Source organism: Anser cygnoides, chromosome Z (assembly GCF_040182565.1).
Source record: "Anser cygnoides isolate HZ-2024a breed goose chromosome Z, Taihu_goose_T2T_genome, whole genome shotgun sequence".
Classification (NCBI taxonomy): Eukaryota; Metazoa; Chordata; class Aves; order Anseriformes; family Anatidae; genus Anser; species Anser cygnoides.
In genome coordinates this window covers 40,773,365-40,782,620 of record NC_089912.1, presented here as the reverse complement: position 1 = coordinate 40,782,620, position 9,256 = coordinate 40,773,365, and positions in this window count along the sequence as shown.

The following is a 9,256-nucleotide window of genomic DNA, read 5'->3' as shown; positions in this document are numbered from 1 at the left end:
TTTTTTTTTTTTTTTTTTTTTTTTTAAAGGTAGATTATGCAATGTTTTTCAAAAATGTAGCAAATTTTGTTTGTGATTGGTTTTACTCAAAGACAATGATATTGCATTCATAGTCATGGCCATCCAGATGGCCATCTGGTCCCAGATGACTGGACACTTCCTAATGTGACACCCATGTATAAGAAGGGTGGTAAGGAGGACCCAGGGAACTACAGGCCTGTCAGCCTGACCTTGGTACCAGGGATGGTTATAGAACATGTCATCTTGAATATAATCATGCAATGTATGCAGGACCACTGGGAGATCAGGCCCAGTCAGCATGGGTTCATGAAAGGCAAGTCCTGCCTGACCAACCACATCTCCGTCTATGACCAGGTGACCCTCCTGGTGGATGAGGGAAAGGCAGTTGATGTAGTCTACCTAGACTTCAGCAAGGCCTTTGACATGGTTTCCCACAGTATTCGCTTGGAGAAGCTGGCAGTCCATGGCTTGGACAGGTACACACTTTGCTGGGTTAAAAACTGGCTGGACAGCTGGGCCCAGAGAGTGGTGGTGAACAGAGTGAAATCCAGCTGGTGTCCAGTCACCAGCGGTGCTCCCCAGGGGGCAGTGTTGGAGCCCATCCTCTTTAATATCTTTATTGATGATTTGGACGAGGGAACGTTTGAATAGCTCCAAATCATGTTTTTGTTTTGTACAATTTTTCACAGAAATTTGTGTTTCAGAGTAATAATTACTCTTGTTAATATTTTGTCTTTTAGTCCAATCTGGCTGCAAGACACTTGGTGTCTACCAGGACTCCCAGGTCCTTTCCTGAAGAGCAGCTTTCCAAATGGGTGACCCCCAGCATGTCCTCATGCCTGGGGTTGTTCCTCCCAGGTGCAGGACTCCACACTTCTCCTTCTTGAATTTAATGAGATTTTTGTCAGCCCACCTGTCCAGCCTGTTGAAATCCCTCTGGATGACCATGCAGCCCTTTAATGAGTCAGACACTTCCCTGCATTTTGTGTCATCTGTGAATTTACTGAGGGTGCACTCAACAGCTTCATCCAGATCATTAACTAAACTGTTAAACAGGACTGAACCCAGTATTGAGCCCTAGGGTACTCCACTATTTACTGGGCTCCAACTAGACCTTGCACAACTGACAAGTACCCTCTGGGTCCTGCTGTTCAGCCAGTTTTCAATCCACAGATTTTCAGAAATCCTGCAAGGCTGAACTTCATCCTAATAGAAATACAAGGCAAAAGTTAAAATTTGAAGAGAAAAAAGTAAATATAGGTATATTGCATGAACATATAATAACTTAAATTATCTGAAAGAAAATGCTTTAGAAGTGATGGCTTGACTTTATAACAAAGGCTGCGGTTTATCAGATCGACCTCTGATCTTTAGGTGGGTGTAAACAGAGATAGTTGGGAAGAGTTTTTAAGAGAATTTAAGATATCTTCTAGTAACGCGTCTTCATACACTGTAAGAAATAAACATTGGGCTGCAGCCGAGCAGTTCTGCAGAAAGGTTTATGTACTGTGGCTATATCATGTTGTTCCTCCATAACACTTCACTTTTCCACTTCTTGCAGACATGGAAGTGGGTCTGCAAGCTCCCTACATGGCACACAGCTCTCACCAGCCATTTCTTCATCTTCTAAAGTATTGCTTGCTCAACTTATCGCATGGGTTGCAGCAGTCAGTGGGGACAGAAACATATGCACCCGTACCCTCATTTGAAATCTTTTCACACAAAGTTACAGAAGCAGCGGCACCCACTCTTGGCGTCTTTGCAACTACTCTGCTTATGAGGCTTAACAGCATAGGAGAGGTGCAGGAAGAGACTCTGAGAGACAGGGAGCATGGAGCCTTGTATGTGAGCGAGTCAAGTCTGACACAGGAGGAAGAGCTGAGATACAGATAACAGTCTAGTTACTATAGTGACGAAGGGGAGCATATATTGAATCTGACAGTGTGCTTTTCAGCACTTGACATAATATGTATCCTTTCTAAAATAACAATATAATTTACAATAGAGAAAAAAAAAAAAAGCAAACGTGTAAACTGCGCATGCCACTTCTCTGGCATACCTACTTTGCAAACTGGTGATAGGAAAAAGCACTGCAAAATATCAAGCCTAATAACACAAAAAAATGCATAAATAGGTAGAAATTGTTTGTTTCATCAGTGAAGTAGTGACTCACTAACACTAATTCTTTCATGTAAGCTCTTTGGTTATCTAGCAATATGTGGAATAGTGCCTGATCAGGAAGAATAGTCCTGTTTTTGAAATCATCTCCCCGTTTCTGTTTTCTTTGTAAACACCTACTATTAGCCTCCTTTGTGACACAGCTCCCACGGAGTGCATAAAGAACTGCATTATCAATTAATTTGCCTACCTTCATTTCCCAGCTGTACATTGGTGTCACACTATGCATTAAAATATCTGTCTTCATAATTTTTTCAGTAGGAAATAGAAACAGAATTATGCTTTTTGAAACCTAACTGAGAACTGATAATACAGACATGCAGTGTTTTCACTACTGCAAAGAGAAAACTTACATGTCATACTGATACACTGAAAATCCCTTCCCTCCTGTTAATCATTAGGAAAAGGCTCCCTAGTAATTTTTCCTAAGAGGCTTTTTAATATCTTTCTTTTTTAGGCCTTCAGTGTTCTCTAGTGTAATGCTGCAATGCACATATTAATATTATTATTTAATTCTTTGCTACTCCTGGATTGTATTTCAAAGACAATTAACTGCTTATTATACTGTAGTATTTTCTTCAATGTTCATAAAATAATTACATCTTTTAACCTCCTCTCATTGTGGTACTGTTTAGTTCTGCATTCTCCTTCTTTTTGAGAAGGCTTATTATGCTTCTCCCAAGTCTGAATCTTCACTCCAGACAACAGAGTTGTCATTACCCAAAGAACTATTATAATGTGTGAAGCATTAATGCAGACATTAAACTTTGATCTGCCTAATAGGTTACATCTGTATGAAGGAATTGCTGTGAGGAGGTGGTGTAATGTTAACACAAAATAGCTACATGTGAGCATCTGAGGAGTACCATAGATCCTAGAATAGGACTGTGTCTCAAAAAACTGTCCTGTGTGTCAGCAGTTTCAGGGTGTGGCTTCTACACTGTGAAAGCTCGTGCACATTCTCTGCTTATTTTATCTTTGGCTGACTTGATGATAGTGATGACAGAAGGGCAAGTTTGAGCCATCTGCAGTGGTCATGTTCTGGTGGACAACTTTGCTGTAGGATCTGGGCTGAGATGGCCAACTCATTTCACACAGATTACCCAACAACCTTCAGATGCAGCCGTGTGGGTTGTTACTGACCTGGGCTGGATTCAAACTGGCAGTGAAAGTATGAAAAGCTCCATATGCCAGTATTTCCCCTGAGCCATTAGGTGACATATGGTTTCATTCTGAGCAAAACGATGCCAAGCTGATCCAAAATTATATATGCAATGGCTAAAGGCATCTCTCGCCATACCTCATGGGAGCTTTTTTTCAAATATTTATATCACAGGGGAGAAATCCATAAAGTGGAAATTATAAATCCCCTCATTCATTGGGTATGCCTATTCATGTTAAATTGAATGATCAGTGGTATCCTAAAATGACTGAAGAAGGCTTCAGGCCTTACGGTTTTTTTGGTGGTGGTATTTTGTGTGTGTTGGTGTTTGTTTTTTATTTGTTTGTTTTGTGCAGAATGAGGGTAAAGGTGGTTACATGCTTATTTGTTCAGTTTTCATCCAGCGACATTACTTGTTTATGAAAAAATATTATTCTATTAATTTCATTTCCATGTTCAGTTGCCATGTCATCTGCCCAGAGTTCTGGTATAACCTGGCCAACTACTAAACCTGCCTTTATTGTTTTCAGCCTAGAGACACAGAAAAACTCCTATTTCTATACAGCTCTTCAAAATATATTCTCAAAAAAATTTTGAGAAAAAAATCAGGGAGTGATTGAAATAATCTACAGCCAAACATCGCATTGCAACTTTTTTTTTTTCCCCAGACTATGGATGAAAATTAAAGTATTCAATTTTCCTTTTCTGTTTCAATGAGGTCAGGTATCTAAACAACAGCATAGAGATCAGCTTGATCTAATTTGCATTTTATGTGCTCCAGCAGGAAAAGAATCAGCAGACTGCAGAGCACATGGCTGCCACTGTGGAAGACACAGAGTTGGGGAATGGTCCCAGGTTCATTTTCCATTTATTCTGGACTTGTCCAAGAGTTTAAATTGAAAGGAAAAAGAGGACTAGGATTAGCCTAGGACCTGGACTATGAAAAATCTGGTCACAAATACATCTTGCAAAAGTTTTACCTGTACTGGTTGTCACTTAAAATACTTGTGGTAGAGATACTTATTTAAAGTTGGAAATATTGCACAAAATATGAAGCAAACCTGTTGACTTCACTGAGAATTTTGTCATGCATTTTGTTTTCGTTTTTGTTCTCTCCTCACATTTCCTCTTCTTAATATGTGACAAAGGTGCAGATACTACAGAGTGGGTAGAAATCATATCATTTTTCTCAGACATGGATCTACAACTGTTGCACCATAGAAATATTGCTTTAGATTCCCATGAACTTTTGATGTAAATATGTCCCCAGAAGAAGATAATGTGCTTGTTAGGGGAGCAAAATTATATGTGAGAGTATGACCCAAGAGTAGGTAGAGAATGATTGAAGTTTCAAAAGAAAGCCATAAGAGAAAAGATCTTTTTATAAACCACAAAGAAGCCTGGAGAATTCTCTTTGGGATCTGGAAGGAGAGATAAAACTAAGGAATAAAAAAGTGTGCACTGATAGAATGATGTAAGCTAACAGGAGAATGAAGAAGTGTTTGTGAGGAACGAGTATATATATCAGACACCTGCTGGAAATAAAGGTGTGACAGACTGGGAGCTGATTTAAAAAGAGATCCTGCAGCCAACTAAGAACTAGATAGTTGTCAATAGGATCATTTTCCAAATCAGGTCATAAGCAATACAAATGAAAAAGATGTTTCTAGCCTTTACTGTAGCTAAGGAAAATCAGCAAGTGTTTTACTAATTCATAAGCACATTTCGTATGTCATTTATGCAAACACTGCTAAGCCAAATAATTTGAGTCAGGAATTTAGACCACTGAGGATAAGTGAAAAGATTCTGAGGATAAGCAGAAAAATTTTGAGAACTGAATGTATGAAATATATTATGCATAGTATCCCACACAGTATATTTTGCCTTACATTGTTTTTTTTCTCATGTTAGTCTTTTATGTCTTTTTCTACACTGTGACATCAGGTATAATTAACTGCAGTTTATTTATTTATTTATATTTATATTTATATTTATATTATTTTTATTTTATTTTATTTTATTTTATTTTATTTTATTTTATTTTATTTTATTTTATTTTATTTTATTTTATTTATTTATTTATTTTTTTAATAGAACTATCTACAAAAGCACCGGCTCAATATTTTTGTGTAGGTCTCTCAGCAGAACTATGAAAAGAGCTGTCAAAAAGCTGTCATGAGCTGGGCAGGGGTCAGTGCTAATTAACAGAAGGACTTGGAAGAGGAACAGTATGATTCTGATCAAGCCTGGGAGGCTGGGCAGAAAAGAGCTAGGCAACACAGTTGTTCATTTTAGTGTGAGAGTTAAAAAAGCTGTAGAGTAGGAGACTGCAATAGTAAAGATGAGATGAAGCAGATGTCTGAGGATTTTGCTAGTGCTGCTCTTCAAGCAGTGATGCTCCCAGCCTGCAGGTTGCTGGGCAGTGAGAAAGGAGAGACGGCAGGCAGATCAAGGATCAAGTTCAAGGTTCAAAACTGGGTTGGATTGTCACTTGCTCTAAGTTTTTGCAGTTTAGTGCAATTTTAAGGGTAAATTAGCACATTTTCACTTAATGAAGGCTAGAAGGCCTGAGGGTATAGTTGAAGAGGGTGTGAGAAGAAAAGCAGGAATTTATTTGTTCTTGAGAAACAGATAGGGGAAAGAAGTCTACTTGTGGCATTGCCCAAGTATCTTCTAAACAGTAATGTTAGTTGAAGGTCTTTGATACAAAAAAATTGCTGTACTCTCCCAAGACTGTGAATTCAAACCTAATTTTTAAGATTTCCCTGAGAGGACAGGGCTGTTTTATCCCAAGGCAAATGCTTTCTGCAGGTAAAATTACTCATTTACATTCGGAATCTAGAATATAACTAAACTGAGTGAACCTAAATATTGCATATCTCTCTGAAGAGTGCAAACCAGGATCTGATATAAAAATTACTTCAGTTGAGAATATGAAGCTTAATAATGTGGCTCAGATTTTAAACAGGTGGTTCTTCCTGTGGGTCTGCTCTGATTTTTGCTGTTTTATACTCCAGGGCTATAAATCTTTGTTTACCACTTTCTAGTGCTTTACCCCTCTGAGAGGCTCTTTTTTAAGTTATACACATATCTAAATTTTAACATAATTATGAACAGAACTTGAAGTCTATGCATTTTAAAGCCTTTTAAATTGATATATTTAAAACAACACTTGGGTAATAAATGAATATTTTATGCAGATTAACCAAGGTCTTTTTTTATCTGTATATCTATTTCCAATAGGTGGCAGTCTAACAATTTCTGTAAACGTTATGCTGTTTGAGTCTGAACTCTTGTAAAGGCAGAAGAGTCTGGGCAAATAATGAAAAATTGATTTGTAATTCTTTTATTTTAGACATCACACTGAAATGTTATGTGTTTATGAATTATATGTTCAAGGCTGTAAACTGGGGAAATAACAGGCGAGGAGGAGAAAGAAATTTGTGGAATTGTTGGTTTATAAAATGTTGTGAAATGCACTATGGTAATTTGATTTAGTATTCTCCAGTCATCTCCGGAGACTACTACAGCTCTTGCCAAGGAAGTCTGGAGTGCCTAATGTGGATGCAACTTTCCTGCCTGGGATTCTCTGTCATTTTTTTTCAATGATGGAGGGATTCTTCTGGCTCGCAAAAGAGCTGGTGCCAGTAAGAGAAAAAGGGAAAGAGTAAAGGAGAAAGAAAAACCAAATTATGCAAGGACAAAATAAAGAACTATAAGGCTGTTCCTACCTAAAGCCGTAGTAAGCGATCTTAAGTAGCTCAGTGTGCTTGCTCCTAAAGGTGAACTGACTTCAATTCCATTATTCTTTGGCTGATGAATGAAGCTGGGGTGAAATCCTGGCAGCACTGAACTCAGCGGCAGAACTCCACTAAGTTGAAAGCATTTATCCTCCATGGCATTTATCCTCCATCCATCTGTAGCCATTGCCTATGCTATGAAGAACAGCAAAATGATAAAAAGTATTACAACTTACTCTGAATCCTATTTAAATCTAGTTTAGCCAGAAGGAAAAAAAAAAAGTGCATGTGCATCACTACATGAAGCCATTTTGGTGATTCAATGAGGGCACTCTGCACGCTAAACAAAGGAAGGGCTTACAATTTAAAAGACTGGCCTCTCATTCCTGAAGGCTTTGATGCGCCAACTAGCGGCATTGTGACTGAGACCTTGTTATGCTGCTGGTATTACATGTGTCTCCCATGGAACTTTAGTTATTTTTTCAAGGTAGTCAATCTTGCATAATGAAACTTTGGTGAAGTGAAAAATAATTCCTTAACAATTTCTTAGTTATAGGGTGCTATTTTAGACTCTCACACCATCATTCTGGGTAACAGTTCATCCTTCCTTCTTTACAAAAGAAGCAAATATGAAGGTAAAATATGTTTCTGAGTTAACATACAGAATATTATCAAACTGCTCAGTACAGTTCCTAAGGGATGATTTAGCATGGTTAATGGAGGTGGCAATCAAAATTCCTGAAAGGTGATATATATATATACTTTTTTTTTTTCCCTAAATTTGCTGAAATCCAGCAAATCCAAAGCAGAAGTAATACTAGTTAACCAGTTTTGCAATTGTGTAGATTTATTTTATTTATTTATTCGTTTATTTATTTATTTATTTATTTATTTTCCCCAATAAAAGGTATGGGATTTGCCTTTGCTACTTGAAGCACAGAGAGCTTTGCTCTACCTTAAATGTATTATTTTTATTTTTGATGGGATGAGTGAGCATCAATATGTGAAATCAATATATAACATGCATTTCCCCTTTGTGAAGAACTGTTTATAGGCACATAATAATTAACTTTTTTTAACATCAACCTCATTTTAGAAAGTCTACCCTTTTGACAGCTGCTCAGATTGCTCCTTTGCCATGCCCTTCAAATCAGGTTTGGTCATAACACCTCACTGTCTTTTTGTGTTGTCTATATTTGTGTTTAGCAATCTGTCACACCAAGTTAAACAACACTACAGCTGGACTATGCAATATACTTTATTTTTAGGTTTCTGGAAAAGCTTTGCGTTGTGTGTGAGAGCTACGGAGGAAAGACATCATTATGGAGGAATCCTAATTGTAAATTGAACCACATAATTTTCTCCATCCCCAAATTAGCAGTGTAAGGTAAGAGAGATTGGATTTCAAAAGCTGTGGCACTCATCCCTCTGTTCCAGTTTAGCTGTCCTTGATTCATCTGGAGAGAAAACAAGTGTGTTAAAAGGCAGCATAAAGCAGACAGCTTCCATGTACAAATAAGCATCACTCAGCCTTATGAATGTTTGAAAAGCCCAGCTGTTTATCATGTTACCCCCATGCTCATTGCCTGGTTTCAGATATCAAAGCAATGTGATCATACTCATTAGGCAGAGGGGTGAATTTCTCATTGTGCCTTCCTGGTGAAGTGTTCAACAATTTAGCTCGTTTTCCTAATTTGTTCACCTCTGTTGCTCATCTATACTGCTTTCTTAACATGAGTAAGATTTGACTCCTTTGCTATTCACTTGTTTTAATAAATCTGAAAAGTTGATTGAACTACACAGACTAACTCTGTCTTTTCCTTGGTGCTGACCAAATGCTTTGTATTTGATGGTTCTCTGTGATATCTGCTGATGGGGTTCTAGGACTCTGACAGACGAGCTGTGGCTGATTTAGCTGCAAGAGTTTGGGATGTTACCACCCCCACCAACTCTTTTCTCCTTATCATCTGCAGGTTACTTCTTTTTCTAGCCAAGATGGCAGATAGGAAATTGTGTCTGCATTTTGGCCGTCCCAGGGCAAGGACTCAAGTTTTGGACCTTCACTATTGGCTTCAGCTAGTTCACCAAATTGTGCTTGTGAGCTCGGATGGGCTGGGGACCTGGGAGACAGACAATTGGGACCAGCAGTTGGGTG